General features: G+C 35.6%; 1 protein-coding gene across 2 annotated transcripts in view; it reads left to right on the forward strand.

The window, feature by feature from the left end:
- The window catches only part of CDH18 (cadherin 18), a 490,995-nt gene that overhangs the window by 92,834 nt on the left and 380,874 nt on the right, over positions 1 to 17,287 (forward strand). For both annotated transcript variants that reach the window (XM_066559563.1, XM_066559523.1), the window contains exon 2: positions 12,309 to 12,404. The gene's annotated coding sequence lies outside the window, so the exon portion shown is untranslated. The remainder of the gene's footprint in view (positions 1 to 12,308; positions 12,405 to 17,287) is intronic.

Genomic DNA, 17,287 nt, shown 5'->3' on the forward strand with positions numbered 1-17,287 from the left:
CTTTTTGGTGCTCGAAAGAATTTGTAAGAGCTATAAAGTAAATGGTTGCACCTAGGGAACTGAAAATGAAGCCATATTTTTATGGCCATGAAGCCCTATTACAGTGCAAACTTGAAATTTCCTTGACACTCAGCAGGGATATATACTGGTAATTTCATTTCAAAGATATTTTTTCTTTTTCTTTTGGAACAATTGGTAATTGCTTAGTCAGAAAATACTACTTGATATGTTAAAATATGGAGGGCAGCCAGTTTCTGTTTTTCAATTCACAGGCACAAAACTATTTTCCTTGCATGGTAAATCAAAGGAAAGATCATACTCTTTCCAGTAGAAAGGACTCTCTAATCTTCCATAGTCTTCAGCAGTTTAGGTGACTTCAGCTTCACTATATTATTACATAAGTGAATTACGTAAGTAATTTATTCACAAGGCACTCAAGCATACTCATTTGCCTAATTTCTTATAAGGCCTGCTGGCATTATGATTAAAATGAGCATTGTCTGAACAAGGAGTCTCCACTCAGATTCTCATTACTACAATTTACTCCTGACAAAAAAGTATTATAGTTTATCCATCTGCCTATTAGAAACAGCTGCTTCTCCTGAGTACTTGTACAAAGCAGAATTTTCTGGTAATTGTATCAACTCACTTTCTATTCTTTCTTGTTTTTGCATAGAAATATACAGTGATCACAACACCAAGAAAGAAGGAGAAACAGAGATAGGGAGAAAGAGAAAACCAATCTCTTGGCACTCTTCTGTAAATAAGCTGGTGTTTCATGTAGGAATCAATATTAATGCTTTGTTTCTATAAAATAACAACTTGGAAAGCACTTACTCTCTCATATGTTACTATATAGTCATTGCAGCAAACAACAATCTAGTTATACAATGAAAAATGTTCTTGGAGAACAGTGCTTTTGTTTTTGAATAACACAAAGCCTCATCACATTTTTAACTATTCCTTTCTTTCTGTATACAGTCCAAATAATGAGATTCCTGTCTTTTGCTCTTAAGAGCTTTTCATGGGGAAGAGGTTAGATTTCCTATTAAATGACCAAATAAATAAAATACTGTGTTGTTCAGATACACTGGGGTGGATGTTTGGTTTTGTTTTGGTTTTTTTTGTCTGTTGTTTGTTCAATAAGGAGGCTAAATCTTTGATCGTTCAGGACACAATTCTTCTTGGTACTTTCTAAAACCTAAATATTTCCATGCACATTGAAATACATAGATTCAGATGATGTAGGCCTACATAAATATATTTTTCATCTTAAATTATGACCTTTTGTTGGCTACTGAAAGTCTTTATATAACAGTGTGAGCCATTATTACCAAAAACTGTAAAAACTCCAAATTATATTAGATTTTTAAGAAGGCTCTCCTGTACTTGTTCAGAGGATGTGTTTGCTTGTAAGATATATTGATGCTGCTTTCTGATACAAATTGAGTCTGAATCATGTTAAAAGAAATAAGTTTGATTTGCCTCATTTGTCCTTGAGCAAGTGCTGCAGGTGTTTATTGCTTCTCCTTTCTAGTTGAGATGAATATTGATTTTAGATATAAAATTAGGTACAATTTTTTGCAGCATACAGCTAAATAATATGGTAATGAAAATTAATCATAAACCGGCTTTGCCATTACTCATAACTAAAAATTTTACCAGGAACATTTCATTGCCATATTAAAATAAAAGCATCATGACTGACCAATTGTTTGGTTTCCCCAAGTAATTTAAACCTGCAATTGATGCCGTTTGTTTTTTGCCTCTTTTTCCTTTTATATGTTCTCTGTATCCTTCACACATATATTTGTAGCTCTGTAGCCTTTTGTATAAGTGCCTAGTTTTCCCAGTAATTTTCCATGGCCTTTCCCTAAGCAGAAAGAGAAAATTTCCAGAGCTCCAAGCCCCAGAGGGTACAAGGCCCCAGTGCTATCTTTGTTCTTCCTGCGAACCAAGGACAAGAACAACTCTTCAAGACACATTTCATGGACAAAATACAGCTAGAGCTGAGGGGGGCCTCCAGAGAAGGAGCTTGATCTGGGAGGGAATTGCATCACCACTTGTCCTCCTAATTGGTGCTTTTTATCAATTATGATAATTTCCTAAAACCTATAAGAATGTACTCACCCTTGTAGGGGTGGCCTTTTGTGGACATCTTTTCATAACTGCCCCTGAAGGCCTTCAAATAAAGATCTGCTCTTGTATTATTACCTCTTTACTAAAATTGTCACGAGTTTCATTTCCAGGCTGGGAAAAAGGCAACACAATGGCAGAAGATTTTGCATAGAAGAGTGATGTCATATTTTTATACTATCCCTTTTGAAGAGTTTTGCTCAAGTTTGTTTAGTGTAGCAACAGCAGTGAAATGAAGAGAAAAATGCCATTGACAGGTCTCCCCAAGAAAGCATACCTGAAATATTAACTATCTATTAACTATTAACAAACCTCTGCAGTTTGTGTAGTTTTGTGGATAAAGTGTCATAACTCTCAAGTCATTTCATTGCTGGACAAAACCCAGCACAGTTCTGGCATATAGATACTACAAAATGCAAATAACCTCTGGGGGATATATGCCAGAAATGGAGATAGGATTTGTAGACACATTGTAAGGCAGTTCTTCAGTTTTTTTCTCTGTTCTGATGCAGGAATGTAAAACTGCATCAGAACAAATAAAAACTGTAAATAAAATATAAGTGTAACTGTAAAAACAAATATGAACTGTTGTAAAACAATGAAAGAAACTAGAAAGTCTGTAGAAGAAAGAAGCCAAATGTCTTTTTCAGGATGAAAAATATCTTTTTAAATTGTAAAATTCTCCAGTTATGACATTCCAGTCATCTGACAGTAAATCCTAAATATGTTGCTTGCACTTTTCTTTAAACTGCATTTTATTCAAAAATCCTGAATTTCAGGCAAGGTTAATGAAAAAGACAAGTCCGATTAGAAGTCCTTTAGGTAGCAGAGTAGGAATTCTTCTCTAACCTTAATTTTAACCACTAACCTAATATTCTCTGTTTACCATCTTCTTAGTAATTTTAAAATTCTTTCACTGATACATATTCTTAGATTTAGGTAGCCACTCCTAACAATATTTTATCACTCTAATCACCAAAATCTAGACAGGTGAGACCAATTGTATTTTTTCCAATTTAAAAATCTATTGCCTTATCAAAGGAAACTATTGAGATAAAATAATAGAGTCTAATTTGGGTTTATTAATATAGTATTTCTTTCAGAATTCTGAAATGAGAAAAGGAGAACCTTGATAATTTTAGTACTCATTTTATCTTGCAAAGTTTCTGCTGCTTCCTGCTACTTATAGTAGTCTGCTCCATTAATTGCATTCAAACAGACCAGGTGCAATCTAGTTTTCAGAACACATAGATGGCTTTTAATTGGTACTCCACTGTCATTATTGATAACACTCAAGTTTTTGCTCTGAATCTTTTTGCCTTTATTTCAGCTGCAAAATTTATTGCTGTTTTTGAAAGTGCTTTCATTAGACCTATGGTTTCTGATGCCAGAGATGATTTTTATTTTCAATTTTGATATACAGTTAAGCTGTAGTTCATTCAGTCTCTCTCTCTCTCTGTTGCTTGAGATCACAAAATCACAGAATCATTAGTGTTGGAAGGTACCTAATGTTGGATGTCATCTAGTCCAAACCATCCAGTCCAAAGCATATGCCAAGGCAGGTTCACTTTGAGCAGGTGACACAGGAATGGGTCACCTGGCAGGTTTGGAATATCTCAGGAGAGGGAGACTCCTCAACCTCTCTGGGCTACCTGGCAGTACTTTGCCACCCCTCAATGTAAAGTTCCTCCTTGTGTTTAGGGGGAACTATTTGTGGTTTAGTTTATGGTCATTACTCCTTTTCCTGTCACTGGGCACCACTGAAAATGTCTGGAACCATCCTTCTGACACATACTTTTGATGTATATTTTATATGTTGATGAGATGTAAGGATGTTTGACTTAGACACTGAGACTATGTCCTCGACAACATCCCTCACAGTGCAAGTCCCTTCAAGCTTTCAAGGCAGCTGTGGAAGTATTTTCTATAATCAAGTCTTCCTTAGTGTCCTCTTCAAAACCATTTATGAAAAAATTTCCTACTGATTCAGTGATTTACAGGTAAATAAAATGCTAGCTGTTGTTTTCAGAGTTGAAGGAACTTTGTGATGTATTTCAAGAAATTCCATTTCCTGGGAAAGGTTAGTGTCAACTTACTGGAAAAATTTCAACTGCATTTACCTCACTCATGTATGTATGAGCTAAAGACACATCCATTAGCTCAGAAGGATGGCTTTAGACTTTACTGCAGCTTAAAAGAGTAACCATTTAAGCTGCAGTGAAGTCTAAAGCCATCCTTGTGAGCTAATGAGTGCTGGGTCCAATGCTTGAGCCCTGCTTTCTCTGGCAAGATGACTTTGTGCAGTTGTCTCAGCCTCCAGAGTGTGTGGGGCTGCATCTCTGTGGAGCTACACTGCTTCCTACACAATGCAGGAGGAAGGCATGGGGAGAACACTCAGTCATCCAAAGCAAATATGTGACAGGGAAGGTTTCAACAATACAGCTGTCAGTAAACCCCTGTTTTTTCCTTCTGAAGTTACTTTGATTCACTTGATTCTTCTGTCCATATGAACTGTTCTGAATTTCATAATCCATATTTTGACATGATCTCTTCTTATTTTATAGTAATTATTTATATTTGGTTTTCATTTTTTAAAGTTATTTATTATTCAATAACAATTCTGTAGTAACATTGCCATTGCACCATGTTTTTTTATATTCTTGCTTTCTTTCCTTCTTTCCTCCTTTTCTGGCCCTTTGTGTGTTTGTTTTGCACTAATATTTAAAGCTTTTATGTTACATTGTCTAGGTTTCTGGTATAAACAACTCTTGACATTATGTGCTATTTTTCTTGACAATATCTTTTTTCTTAGAGAGATCTCTTCAATGTTTTCCCTAAGTGTACCAGTGGCCTAAATCCCTCTTTCTGTAATACTAATTTGCTCTTCACTGCTGGCAGTTAATCCAGTTCTAGATCCATTTATTTTCTCATTAAGCTTGCTAAACTCCCCTTCTTCTTCTAGTGATTAAAATTTGATGTTGATATAATTTTAGACTCCAGAAAAATTTTTACCTCTATTTGTTGATTTAATATTTTTACTACTCATACCTGTTTCAATCTTTGCTAGAATCTGTCTGGAAAAGTACCCTTTTTGTGATAACTTTCTGTTTTTGTGATGAATTTTAGATATTCTCCTATAGATGACATTTTGCTTCTTTATTATATAGTGTGCCTCATGTTTCTAGAAAGTACTAGAATGCCATCAAAGTTCACTTTTATTTCTTTAGCTCCTTCTTTAGGTAGATTTTTGATTTCAGTGTTGTACAGAATCATTAAGGCTGAAAAGGCATGCCAAGATCATCAAATCCAACCTTTGGCTGATCTGCAGTTTGTCAACTAGACCAAAGTACTATGTGCTGTGTCCAATCATTTCTTTAACACTCCCAGGGTGGTGACTCCACCACCTCCCTCCTGGGCAGTCCATTCCAATGCTTAACAACCCATTCCATGAAGAAATTCCTCCTAATTCCTAAGCTGTACCTCCCCTCCGAGAGCAACTTGCATCAATGCCCTCTCATCCTGTCATTAGTTCTGTGGCAGAAAAGGCCAATCCCCACCTTGCCAGATAGCAGCAAGGTCTCTTGTGACCGTCCTTTTTTCCAGGATAAACAACCCCAACTCCCTTAGCTTCTCCTCCTAATTTGTGTAAGTAATTGTTAGTAAGTTACTCTCTACACAAATTAGTCACTTAAGCAAAATGCTGGCCTATTCTGTGGTTGTGCTATCACAGTGTTGAAACATATAAACACGCTGTTGTTGTTTGTATTGTTCAACTATGTCTATATTCCAGTTTACAGCAGGTTTTTTTTGTTTGTTTAATACACTTACAATTAAAAGGACAATTTAAAGCTGCTAGACTTTTTTTTTCCCTACACATTCCTAGTAGATCAAGTGCCCTTCTGCTCTCTGGATTTACTCTGCAGATTGTCCAATTGCGACCTTTTAAACAGGACTTACTTTTTTTGGAACTGCTGGGAATCTGTCAACATCACCTTTCTGAATCTGTGTAAATGATTGTAAGTGATGTTCTTTTACACTATTCTGGTCCTGTGTTGGAGCCATTTTTTCCCAGCCTTTTTTGAGATATGTTCTTCCTTTCTTCTCCTCAGTTCTCAGATCCCTATCTGAAATAACACTATGAAAAAGCTGTTGTAATCATATCCAGTATGTAAGCTCAGGTTTAATTCCATTCCTAAAAGGTATTCATCAGGCTTCTACTGAAGGAGAATTGCATGTATTGTAGACATATAGAAAGCCTGTTCTAACTTTTGCCATTGCCTCCATTTTAGGGCCATTTTTTCTGTCAATCAGTCTTTTTTCTCTGTTCTGATAAGACATCTCGAACAATACTAAAAACAAACAAAACAACAACAACATATTCAGATATTTCAGCAAGTTTCTGAGCACTACTCTTTTAAACTGTTCTGATTGTTGAGTTGTCAAATGCTCTCCACTGCACCATTTCTTCAATGTTTAAGATGTCAAGCAGACAGTATTTCCCACACAAAAGAAGAGTTAAAAGGTAATGTGTGTAAAAATCCATTATCGTTTTTATTTTAGGAAACCTTTAGCACTGAAGATTTGTAAGATGTCGGTAGATGCTTTGTAAGAAATGTTAATGCTAAAGACATACTAAGAATTCCTTCTTATACCCTGCAGATAGAGCAGCTTATACTGGCCTGTTCAGATTTCAAGTCTTAAAGAAAGGCAGATACAAATGAGAACTGAGTTCTAATGTTGACTTAATAGATGACTCACTTTTGAGACAGTAGAAACAAAAGCTTAAGCAAAGAAATACTAGATACAGCTGTCAACAACTTCTCTTTTTTTGTCTGCACTGACTTTTTCATAGTTTCACATTAAATAGAATAGAAATCAGAAACATTTGAAATCTTTTGTTGTATTAGTCAGAAGGTGACGCCTCTGCTTTCTATCAGATCTCCTAATATGAACTTTATTTAAACATAAAACTTCTGAATCATCTGCTGTTATATCCAAGTTCATCCCAAAGCTAATGCTGAGCATGTTAACACCCTCTCTTGTATTAGGCATCCACACAGAATCATAGAGTTATTAAGGTTGGAAAATACCCTTAGGATCTGGCACTACTTTGTGCACCATTAAACCATCTCCCCAAATGCCACAGCTACACATCATTTGAACACTTCCTGGGATGGTGATTCTACCTTCCTGGGTAGCCTATTCCTGCCAGGCCTTGTCCTGACCAATCTTTCAGAGAATAATTTTTTCCTAATATCTAATCTAAACCTCCCCTGGTGCAACTTGAGGCCATTTTCTCCAGATCCATCTACAAAGCTTTCCTGCCCTCAAGCAGATCAACATTCCTGTCCAACTTGGTGTCATCTGCATACTGAGGGTGCACTCAATCTCCTTGTTCAGATCATCAATAAAGGTATTAAACAGAACTGGTCTGAGTACAGAGCCCTTGTGATCAACTACCAGCTGGATGCACCTCCATTCACGACCTCTCTCTGCTCCCAGTCATTCAGCCAGCTTTTTACCCAGGGATGAGTGCCTCTGTCCAAGCCACAAGTATCCAGTTTTCAGAAGCACAAAATGAGACAGGTTGGAAGAGACCACAGTGGGTCCTATGGGATACAACCTCCCTGCTCAAGCAGTGTGATCCTAGAGCACATTGCACAAGGTTGCATCCAGACTGTTCTTGAGAATCTCCAGTGAGGGAGACTCCACCACCTCTCTAGGCCATCTGCTCCTGTGCAGTCATCTGTACAATAAAGAAGTTTTTCCTCTTATTCCAGTGGAACTTCCTGTGCATCTATTTCTGCCTCTTGCCCTATTGCTTGGCCCCACAGAGCAGAGCCTGGCTTCATCCTCTCAGCACCCTCCCTTCAGATACTTACAGACATGTATACAGTCCCATCTGTTTTTTCTTCTTGAGGCTGAACTGGCCTGATACCCTCAGCCTTTCCTCACAATAGAGATATTCCCATCTCTTAATCATCTTCACAGCCTTCTGCTGGACCTGCTCCAGGAGCCCCATGTCTCACTGGTACTGGGGAGCTCAGAATAGGGCACAGCACTCCAGAAGTGGCTTCACCAGGGCTGAGTAGAGATTCAGGATCATCTCCCTTGACCCATAATGCTATTCCTAATGCACCCCAGGATACCATTGGCCTTCTTGGCCATAAAGACACACTGCTGGCTCATGGACAGTTTGTTGTTTATCAGCACTCAGGTCCTTCTCCAAAGAGCTGCTTTCCAGCAGGTCAGGTCCCAGCCTATCCTGGTCCACGTGTCCTCCAAGTGAGGGACCTGCAATTCTTTTTGTTGAACTTCAGATAGTTCTTCTCTGCCCATGTCTCCAACTTGCAAGCTACGTCTGAAAAGCTCCACAGGACTCTGGAGTACTGGCCATTCCTCACAGATTTGTATTGAAGGGCAATGTTGTGGGAGATAATTTTAAAGGCCTTACTAAAGTTCAGGTACACAGCGTGCTTCAGTTTAGGCATGCCTGTACATGCCTTAGTGCATATGGAAACATTTGCTTCAAATCACAGTGGCAATCACATGAACTTATATGATCAAAACCTAAAAATCCCGATTTCAACTTGTGCTTTGTCTAATGCAAACAGGATAAAAATTCTTCACATGAAATTCACTGGGAATTTGCCCATCCAGTTTCATGGAATTCAGAATTCAGCCAAAAAAATTCATAAAACAAGGAAAAGGAAAATATTTACCACTTCATTATTATCATCCCTTATAAGGAAATATAGACAGAGAGACAATATATGGCCTGGTGTGTGTGTACATTTTATTTGTATTAATATCAATGAAATTTGGAGGTCATGTAGACCAATGGGTTTCTCAAATCACTTGGTTGAGAGCAGATGGCTGAACCCCTCAAAAAAACCAGGGTTTTGAAAAATTCTAGGGATGGAGATTGCACAGGCTTTGTGGAGAGGTAATGGCTTGTTATTTGCTTAGTGGCAATGGCAGCACTGCATTACAGGGCCATGTACTTAGACGTGAAATTCACTGAGTGTAAATAAACTTTATAGACTGAAGTGTGCAACTGAAATTTGCTACATAATTTTTCATTACCTTAGTTTATTAACAATTTTGAGCATATCATATGGTGTTGCTTGATGAGGAATTTCACAAAACAATGAGGATTGCTTTGCTTCTGAGAGGTAAGAGTTGAGGTAATTTTTCTTTGAAAGTCTGGTAGGTGTTTTGCAGAACTAAAAAAAAAACCCTATTGTGTGTTCTTTAGTATTAATCTCACTTACTTTGAGAATAATGTTGAATAATCCTGGAATATGAATTCTCTGTAATTAAGCTGTCTTCTCTAGATAAGTACCCCCTTTAATATTAAGAGCTCTAGAACAAAAAGTATCTTCAAATGTATAGCACTTCAAAGCAAATGAAGAGGGAGGAGTTACAAAGTCTATGCTCGTATACCTCCTCTCAGGTCACCAGTTGTTTTGTGTATGCTGCCAAACTGACATATCTAAGATTATCTTTTTGTATCCCATGCTCTAAAGGGCAGGAACATCTCACCCTGAAGCTGGAGATTTGCATTCTTCACTGGGTTTGGGCGGCAGAGTGCAGAGTTAGCAGTAGGGCTCAGCATATTATTCAGTTGAGTAATGAAGGGGAAATTAGTCTGGGAAAGCACGCTTGCTGTGTTAATAATGTCCCTTAGTTGTTTTTTTGGTGGTGGTGGTTTGGTTTTGGTTTTTTTTGAGTTTTGGGGTTATTTATTACTGTTTTTTCTTTTTTTTTTCTATTGTCTCAAAATCACAAGCATTTCACTGCCAATTTTTAATCTCCTCTTGAGAATCTGTGACACTCCACCTCCTGGAGTTGTCCTCTAAAAGGGACAGATATTTTTTCTAGTGATTTCATTTCACTGCTCTTGGCATACTCAGGACTCATCTCAAATCTGGTTTCAAAACATCACAGCATAGCTGAGTGGGATTTAGCTGCCTTAATGTCATGTTAGATGTCTTGTGATATTTAGTCATGGCCAGGTGACCACCTCAAAAGGTCAGCTAGTAGAATCCACTTTTATATCTGAAAAAAAATGGTTGTGAATTCCCAGAAATAGTGTACAGCAGGAAGAAAAACTCTTGGAAAAATTTGGGATCTTAAGAAAGCACACTAATAGAAGTAAAAAAAATAAATACATCACAATGGCTTAATGTATTGGGTTCCAGTCATTGTGAATACTGTAGCTTAGAGGAAAAAAGCTCTAAAACTAATAATAATGACAACAGCAATTTATGATTAGTATTGACAATAAAATTAATGTTAATAATATTAATATTAATAATAACTACGATGTATTATTTGCTTGAAATCACAATGGCAATCACATGAACTTAATATATTATTAATAATGATATGATGAACCTTAATAGTCATAGGAAACACATCAGGATCAAAGAACAACTCAGCAGTCATTCTTAATAGAATTATAATTCATAAAGATATCGATAACAGTTCCTGTAAGATTAACCCTAGCCAGAGATCAATTATCCCAGTGAAATATTGAAAGAAATATTAAGGGAGAGATCAGTGGAAGTAAGGCAGAAAACGATAACAAAGGTTAAAACCGAATTTAGCAATGAATAAATTTACAAATTCTGAAGAGAATGTGGAAAAAACTCAGATAGGACTGCAAATTTTATAATACTTTAAAAGGAAAAACTATTCCAAACTGATACTTTTTCTCTCGTATGAAAGAATTACAGGCTCTCGTGCAATTAAGCCATGTCACTGGTAACACATTTCAGTTATAACCAAGTATCAGCAGTCTTTTTCTGGGACAGTTGGCACTTTATCTATAAATGGTTTACACTGTGCAATGTAGGTGCTGCTGGTTTTCTAGCTGTTACGATTCATAGTTTCTCTGGGGTAACTACAGATTTCTGATACTTACCAGTTATATTACAAGGAGGCAAATGAGAGGCAGTAGAAGTGGCATTATTGTGGAGTCATTTTTGCAATTTCTGATGATACCTTGACCTGAACATTTGTTCACAGACTTCAGGGTATATTTGAAAACTTGTTTGTCAGTAGCAAGGTTTCTTGACTTGAAAAATGATACCTTGTTGGGGGGCAAAACAAAACACCTGCATATGAAACCAAGGGTTAGGCTTGCCTGTAGTTTTCCTATTTCTTATGAATGATTCATGAGTATTTTAAAGCAAGCACTGCATTTTAATAAAGCAAACAAAGCTTCCTGGTAAAGGAAGTTCACATATTTTACTGGTAGAATTGACAGTACAGTGAGTAATTCTCTGTCTCACATGCTTTTTTAAAACTGACTTGTCCTCCATATGAAGCAGATTGTTTCATACATCCATAGACACTAAAGCTTATCAAGTAAAAAAAAAAAGGTAAGTTTATTTCAGTTCTTATATTGTATAACTAGATTCCAATTATGGATTAACATTAACTAGGAATGTACATACATATCATTGGATATTCTGATAGGGTCCTTACAGAAACAATGCCAAATAATTTCTTGGTGATTTAATAGATCTTTATTTATCTTTTTCTTGGATGATGTATTCATTATTATTGGCATAATGTACTGTGAGATTAGTTAAGTGACAATAACTAAGAAAAATATTTAATGAGATTACATTCATATAGGGCATATTCGAGGAGGCCTGGTAAGCAACATATATAAATGAAGAAAAAGAATCTCTATAACAGATTTATTTCTAAATTTTTCCAAAATCAGGACTAGATTATTTTTATTGTTTGAGTACTTATAGTGGTTTCTGAAGTTTCAGAAGCAATTCCTCTTTATTTCTCTAAGACAGTAATTAATTTGATGTATTCAAAAGGTTTTTAAATTAACTCATTTTCTGGTATTTGGCATGAAATATGAATTTGTGTATTACTCCCAAGCTACTTACAAACCTTGAAAATACCGTTGCTGTACATTTAATTATTTCAAGTAGAGTTCCAGTTTTGAACACCTGCTTAAGAATAAAAATCCATGCATTACTGTAATTCAGACTCTATGGGTTTACCAGATAAATATCTTAACATCTATATGTTCTTCTGCAAAGGAAAGTCCAATGTCTATATTGTTTTCTGTTTGCTACAGTATCATGCCAAGAAAAACAATATTTTCTGACCATGTTTAAAACTTTGTTGTTCTGTTTCAGTGAAAGCTACTGAATTATCAGGATTTTGGTGTCTTCAGTGGAGGCTTGCAAGACTTCGGTGGAAAACATATTTCTAAGGTCTTGGTTAGTCATCAAGTAAGTATCTTGTATTTTCGTATATGTATTTTGTTCATTCAGGTCCAATGAAGTGTTTGTGCTGTCTTAGGTAAATAACAAAAATTATTTCACCATAATTTTGGCTTTCTTTTCTATAAAAACCATTTTTCTCTAATGCCTGATGCTCCTTTACAGTCCATAACCATTTAAGTCAGTGTTTATAAGTATTTTAGCAAAAAAAAAACAAAGCCCAAAGGAACATTTTCTTGGTATTCTTTTCAGTATCTCTCAGAATGCTATTCAGTGATCTGTATTACTCCAGACTATGAAGCATAAGGAGAACTAAGAATTGGTTGGATTATCTAAATATGTTGTGCTATTAGCCTGGTAAAAGTGCTCAAGAATGGTGTCTGGCAATCAATTACTAAAGTAGATAAAGCCAGTTAAATGGTATTCAAACAGTCAGGTTCTATTATTATCATCCACCTGACTGACTTTTTGATTGTCTCATTATTCTTACTATATCACATACTTTGTTCCTCATACATATAGTCTTAAGTATTTTTAATTCAATTTAGATGAAGAGTAAGAGACTCAGTTAAAGCAGATCCTCTTACATCTTCTTATTCCTGTTGTCTGGCATAATGGTTTTTCATATCTATTCTTTCACTTCATTTCTAAACCTAAAGAAAAAAATTGAGTTGGTGAGAAAGCATTTTAAATAGGAAAGCTATAATAAAAACCACAAACTGTAAAACTGCAAAATAGGGGGAAGCTAAGTGTAACATTTAAATTATACTTACATATTCTACTCAGATTACAGACATAACGTTTTAAAAATTATACTGATGGAGATTAGAGAATTAATGTACTCTTTATGTCACTTCTCACCAGAATGTAGTGATTTTGATTTTGATTTTTCTCAAAGAATGCATAAATGTTAGTTTAATTTTCAGTTAAAAATTGCTTCAGTCTGAGTGACAATGCTTGAACTTGTCTCAAAATTATGCATTTGAATCCATTTACAAAATATTCTGCGTTTTAAAAAAATCATAGTCCATGAAAACCAGCAATGCTTCTTTATTTATTTGCTCTTTGATGAAACAGAAAATTAAATTTTTGTGATGGAAATAATTTCCAATTAGTCAGTCCAAAAACATAATCTTATTTTACCACTTGGCTGTATCAAAAATAAAGAAGTATTCCTCTATAAGGAACAAGTACCAAGTTTATTTATTTTAGAATTTGATAGCTCTGACTGACTGTGTCATTCATTGCTGCCTAACTTATAAAATACAAAAGTAAGAATTATGTCCTCATTTTAATGCTCTTTTATGAATTTAATCTAACAAAAATAGATGTTGATTGAACTGGTTGAATTATGAGGAAGGATGATGAAACTCAGATGTTTAATTTGGTTAGCACTCATTGAAGGCAGTATCTAACCTAAAGTTGGAAGCAAAATTTACCTTAAACTCAGTGAAAAAATAAAACGGGATTCAAGTACTAGAAACCACAGAAACAGAATTTAAGTTTTTTAACCAGCTGACCTATCTAGAAAATTTTGCACAGCTAGTCTTGCCCTGGATTAATTTGGGATTCTTGGGATTTTTTATGCCTCTAAGGCTTTAAATGCAGTCTGAATGTATAGATTTAAAAGTTACGTATTTTTTCTTGCTTTGTAACAAGTTAAATCAATTTATAAGTTCAGAATTATTATATTAGAGTGCACATCTGTGTCATTCAAAAGGTTGCACAAAATGCTTACATATGCCCCATCTCCAAACGTACAAAAAAAGGAACACATTCAGTCACACACCTGCTTATAGACTGAGAAATCTAATATAGGTAATATTAATTTTTTTCTTACTATATCCCATTATTTTGTTTATACTGTGTCTAAATAGTGGCAGTGTTCATTGTGTCAGTTATGTATGGCCAAATTAGAGAAGACTGTTTTAAGGATCTGAATGTTACAGATGTCTTTTTCAATGTCATTGAATGTCAAAAAGTTTTTTTATACTCTTTTAAATGTTGAATAATTTTCGTTTGCTTTTGTATTTTCTTTTATCACATTAACATAAAAGTGAAAAATCTCTTATAGGGAACAAAGCCAGTTGGTTTTTTTTCTGGTGTGCTAAAAAACAAGAGTGATTGATGTCAGTGACTCATGGTTAAAGATGTTGCTGCTTGAGTGGTGTGACACTGGCAGGATCTCTTTGAGTAGGTTAAAGTGTAACACAGAGAGGTGGAATAAAGCATTCAGATATGAGGGACTCATCAGATGACACATTCCCAAATTCACGATCTCTTTGACTACTATTACAATGCTGTACATCTTCAAAACCTTTGAAGAGCTTTAGCTGTGCAGTTCCCTTTCATGTCAGCAGGAGACAAGCTTTGCTGTAATAAGATTTAGCTGGCTTCCTTTCACATACTTTTTTTACTGAGCAAAACAGACCCTGATCACTTTTATTATGATGTGCTATGTATTCTGAAAGTATGTTTAGGCAAGTAGTAGATTAATTAAGTAATGAAGCATATAATAGGTAATCAGTATAAGTTTTCATATTGTCTTAGCAGTCTCATTTTAATCTATAAATTTCTTTCTCTATTTGAGTCCCTGAACACTTAATAAAAGTTTTCAATGTATCTTTGATAGTACTTTGTCTGTGGTCCATATTTTCTGTTCCTTTTACTTAGAAGAAAATAAGAAAATTTGGATTTGTGACCTTGAATTACTAGTTGCAAAAGCAAAAAAACCACTTCCATCTAAGTTAGTGCTAAAATTTCTATTGATGTTATTAATTTTAGTACATAGTTTTACAGATAAGATACTCAGTGAACCAAAAATCGGTTGTAAATGCTCAGTAAATACCTGTCATAGTGTTTTTAGGAAAGAAATAAATAATCCATCTCTCACAAATATTTGCTTTTTTAGTAAAAACATTCTTACATTTAAATAAAAGATTATACTAAAATATGAGAAAATAAAGCATTAGCTGCACTACCGCAGTACTTGAAATTCCTGAACTTAAAGGAAAAGTAGTTGTTGGCCACCATTCACTCATTTTAGTTTGAAGGCAAATGGGCCATGAATGAAATGAAGACAGCTTTTTATGGTGTAGGTTTCTTGTACCTTCAGAAGAATTGTTATGGTTATAAGAAATGTTATATCACCTCTGTTTGAAGGACCTTGACTGGCCAGGAAGGATGAGTTAGTCTGTGGACAGCTATCTTGGCTTTTTGGTATTGATTCAGATAATTTGAGATTCTTTAGGACATCTTGCCATGAACTGGAGCATAGCTCAGCTGCTCTGATGCATCCTGAAGAAATGTGAATGGTCTAAAAAGCAAGATGCATTTAAAAAATGCAATGGGTGAATTGTGAATGCATGGAAGCACTTTTAATATGTGTTTTCAATTCAATTGAATTGTCACAGGAGTGTCATAGGATCCTACATTAGGAACTAGTACCTTGTTGTATATGAAAACAAATGAGGCAAAGAATCTTATGTCTAGAAATAAATAAGTCTTTAAAGACATAGAAGTTCCACAGAAACATAGTGAATACTTAATTGAATGATATATGTAACAGAGACAGAAGACAATAGTTCCTACCCAGACGGCATCACCAGTTTGCATTAAAGGAATGCAGGCAGAGATTTTCTAATTTGCTTCTTTCTGATGATGAACTGCAAGAGCCAGGAACAGTCCAAAACTCATCAGTTGACTTTACAAAGTATATTCAGCAAATGAACTTATGAAGAAAAGTAGTTAGTAGAAATGTATTTAAGCTTTGAAGAAATATACCCATTAACCTCTTTTTCAGTTGGTTAAAAAAATAAGAAGACTTAACATAGTTTTTGATCAACATTAGGACCCTATGCTCTACATTTTGGATATAATCTCCTCCACAGAAATAATGGATAGCAACTCTCATGCTTGGCATCCATGAAACTTTTCCACTTTCTTAGGAGTCATAATGAGAAATAATTTTGTACAATTTTGGATTTTGTCCGTAAGCATTTATAAAGCAACTGACTAGGATGCTAAATATTATCATTTGCAAACCTCTAGGCATAAAAAATGACAGAGTGACTTTTTCTTCTCACTAATCCTAAGATACAACAAGCAGGAGATGCCGCTGCTCAAATTAAGGTGCAAACGAGACCATATGCCAAAATCAACCATATGGAGTTTTTTTAACAATAAATGTGAGATAGTCAGAAAGAACTAGAAAAGGGAGAGGGAGAGGCAGAAGACCTGGCAGGGTGTGGGGGAGGGAGAGAGAGCAGAGGGAGAGCTGGAGATGAGGCACAGAAATGGGGAAAAGAGGGATGGGGAGAGAGAGGTGAGTGGTGTTCTCCATTCCTTTGGGGTTCTTGGTGGTGAGACAAGGGACTCAGCTCAGTCTTCTGCTGGTACGTTCTCTGCAGAAAGAGGTGCTGAGTCCACAGAATCCACCACTATCAAATCTTTTTACTATTTATAAATTTAGCAAGCAGAGAAAGTAATGCTTGTTGGCTACATGTTACACAGTTTCCTTATTAAGTAGTATTCTATCTTCTATTGGTTAAATTATTCCCTCATTCCTTATGTAATTAATCTGCATGCTCAGTCTTACTCTTCTTTTGAGTCAGTGGGTTTCTTGGGTCCGTGGTCCCTGACTCAGCGGTTGCAATCTCCCCCTGCTGGAATTGCCTTTTACCCAGCTGGAATTGCCTTTTACCCAGCTGGAATTGATTTCAGCACAGTTGCTGAGATGGTTTTATTAGTTTCTTTCTTATCTTGGGAGTTATGCCAAATATCCTTGTGATCCTTCAATTTTGCATTCTCTGTACCCATTATCAGTCACGTATCCCTCTTTCCAAGCTTTGTTAACCTCTCCCTGGGTCTGAGATAATTTAATTTATCTTCTG

This window comes from Molothrus aeneus, chromosome 1 (assembly GCF_037042795.1).
Source record: "Molothrus aeneus isolate 106 chromosome 1, BPBGC_Maene_1.0, whole genome shotgun sequence".
Taxonomy (NCBI): domain Eukaryota; kingdom Metazoa; phylum Chordata; class Aves; order Passeriformes; family Icteridae; genus Molothrus; species Molothrus aeneus.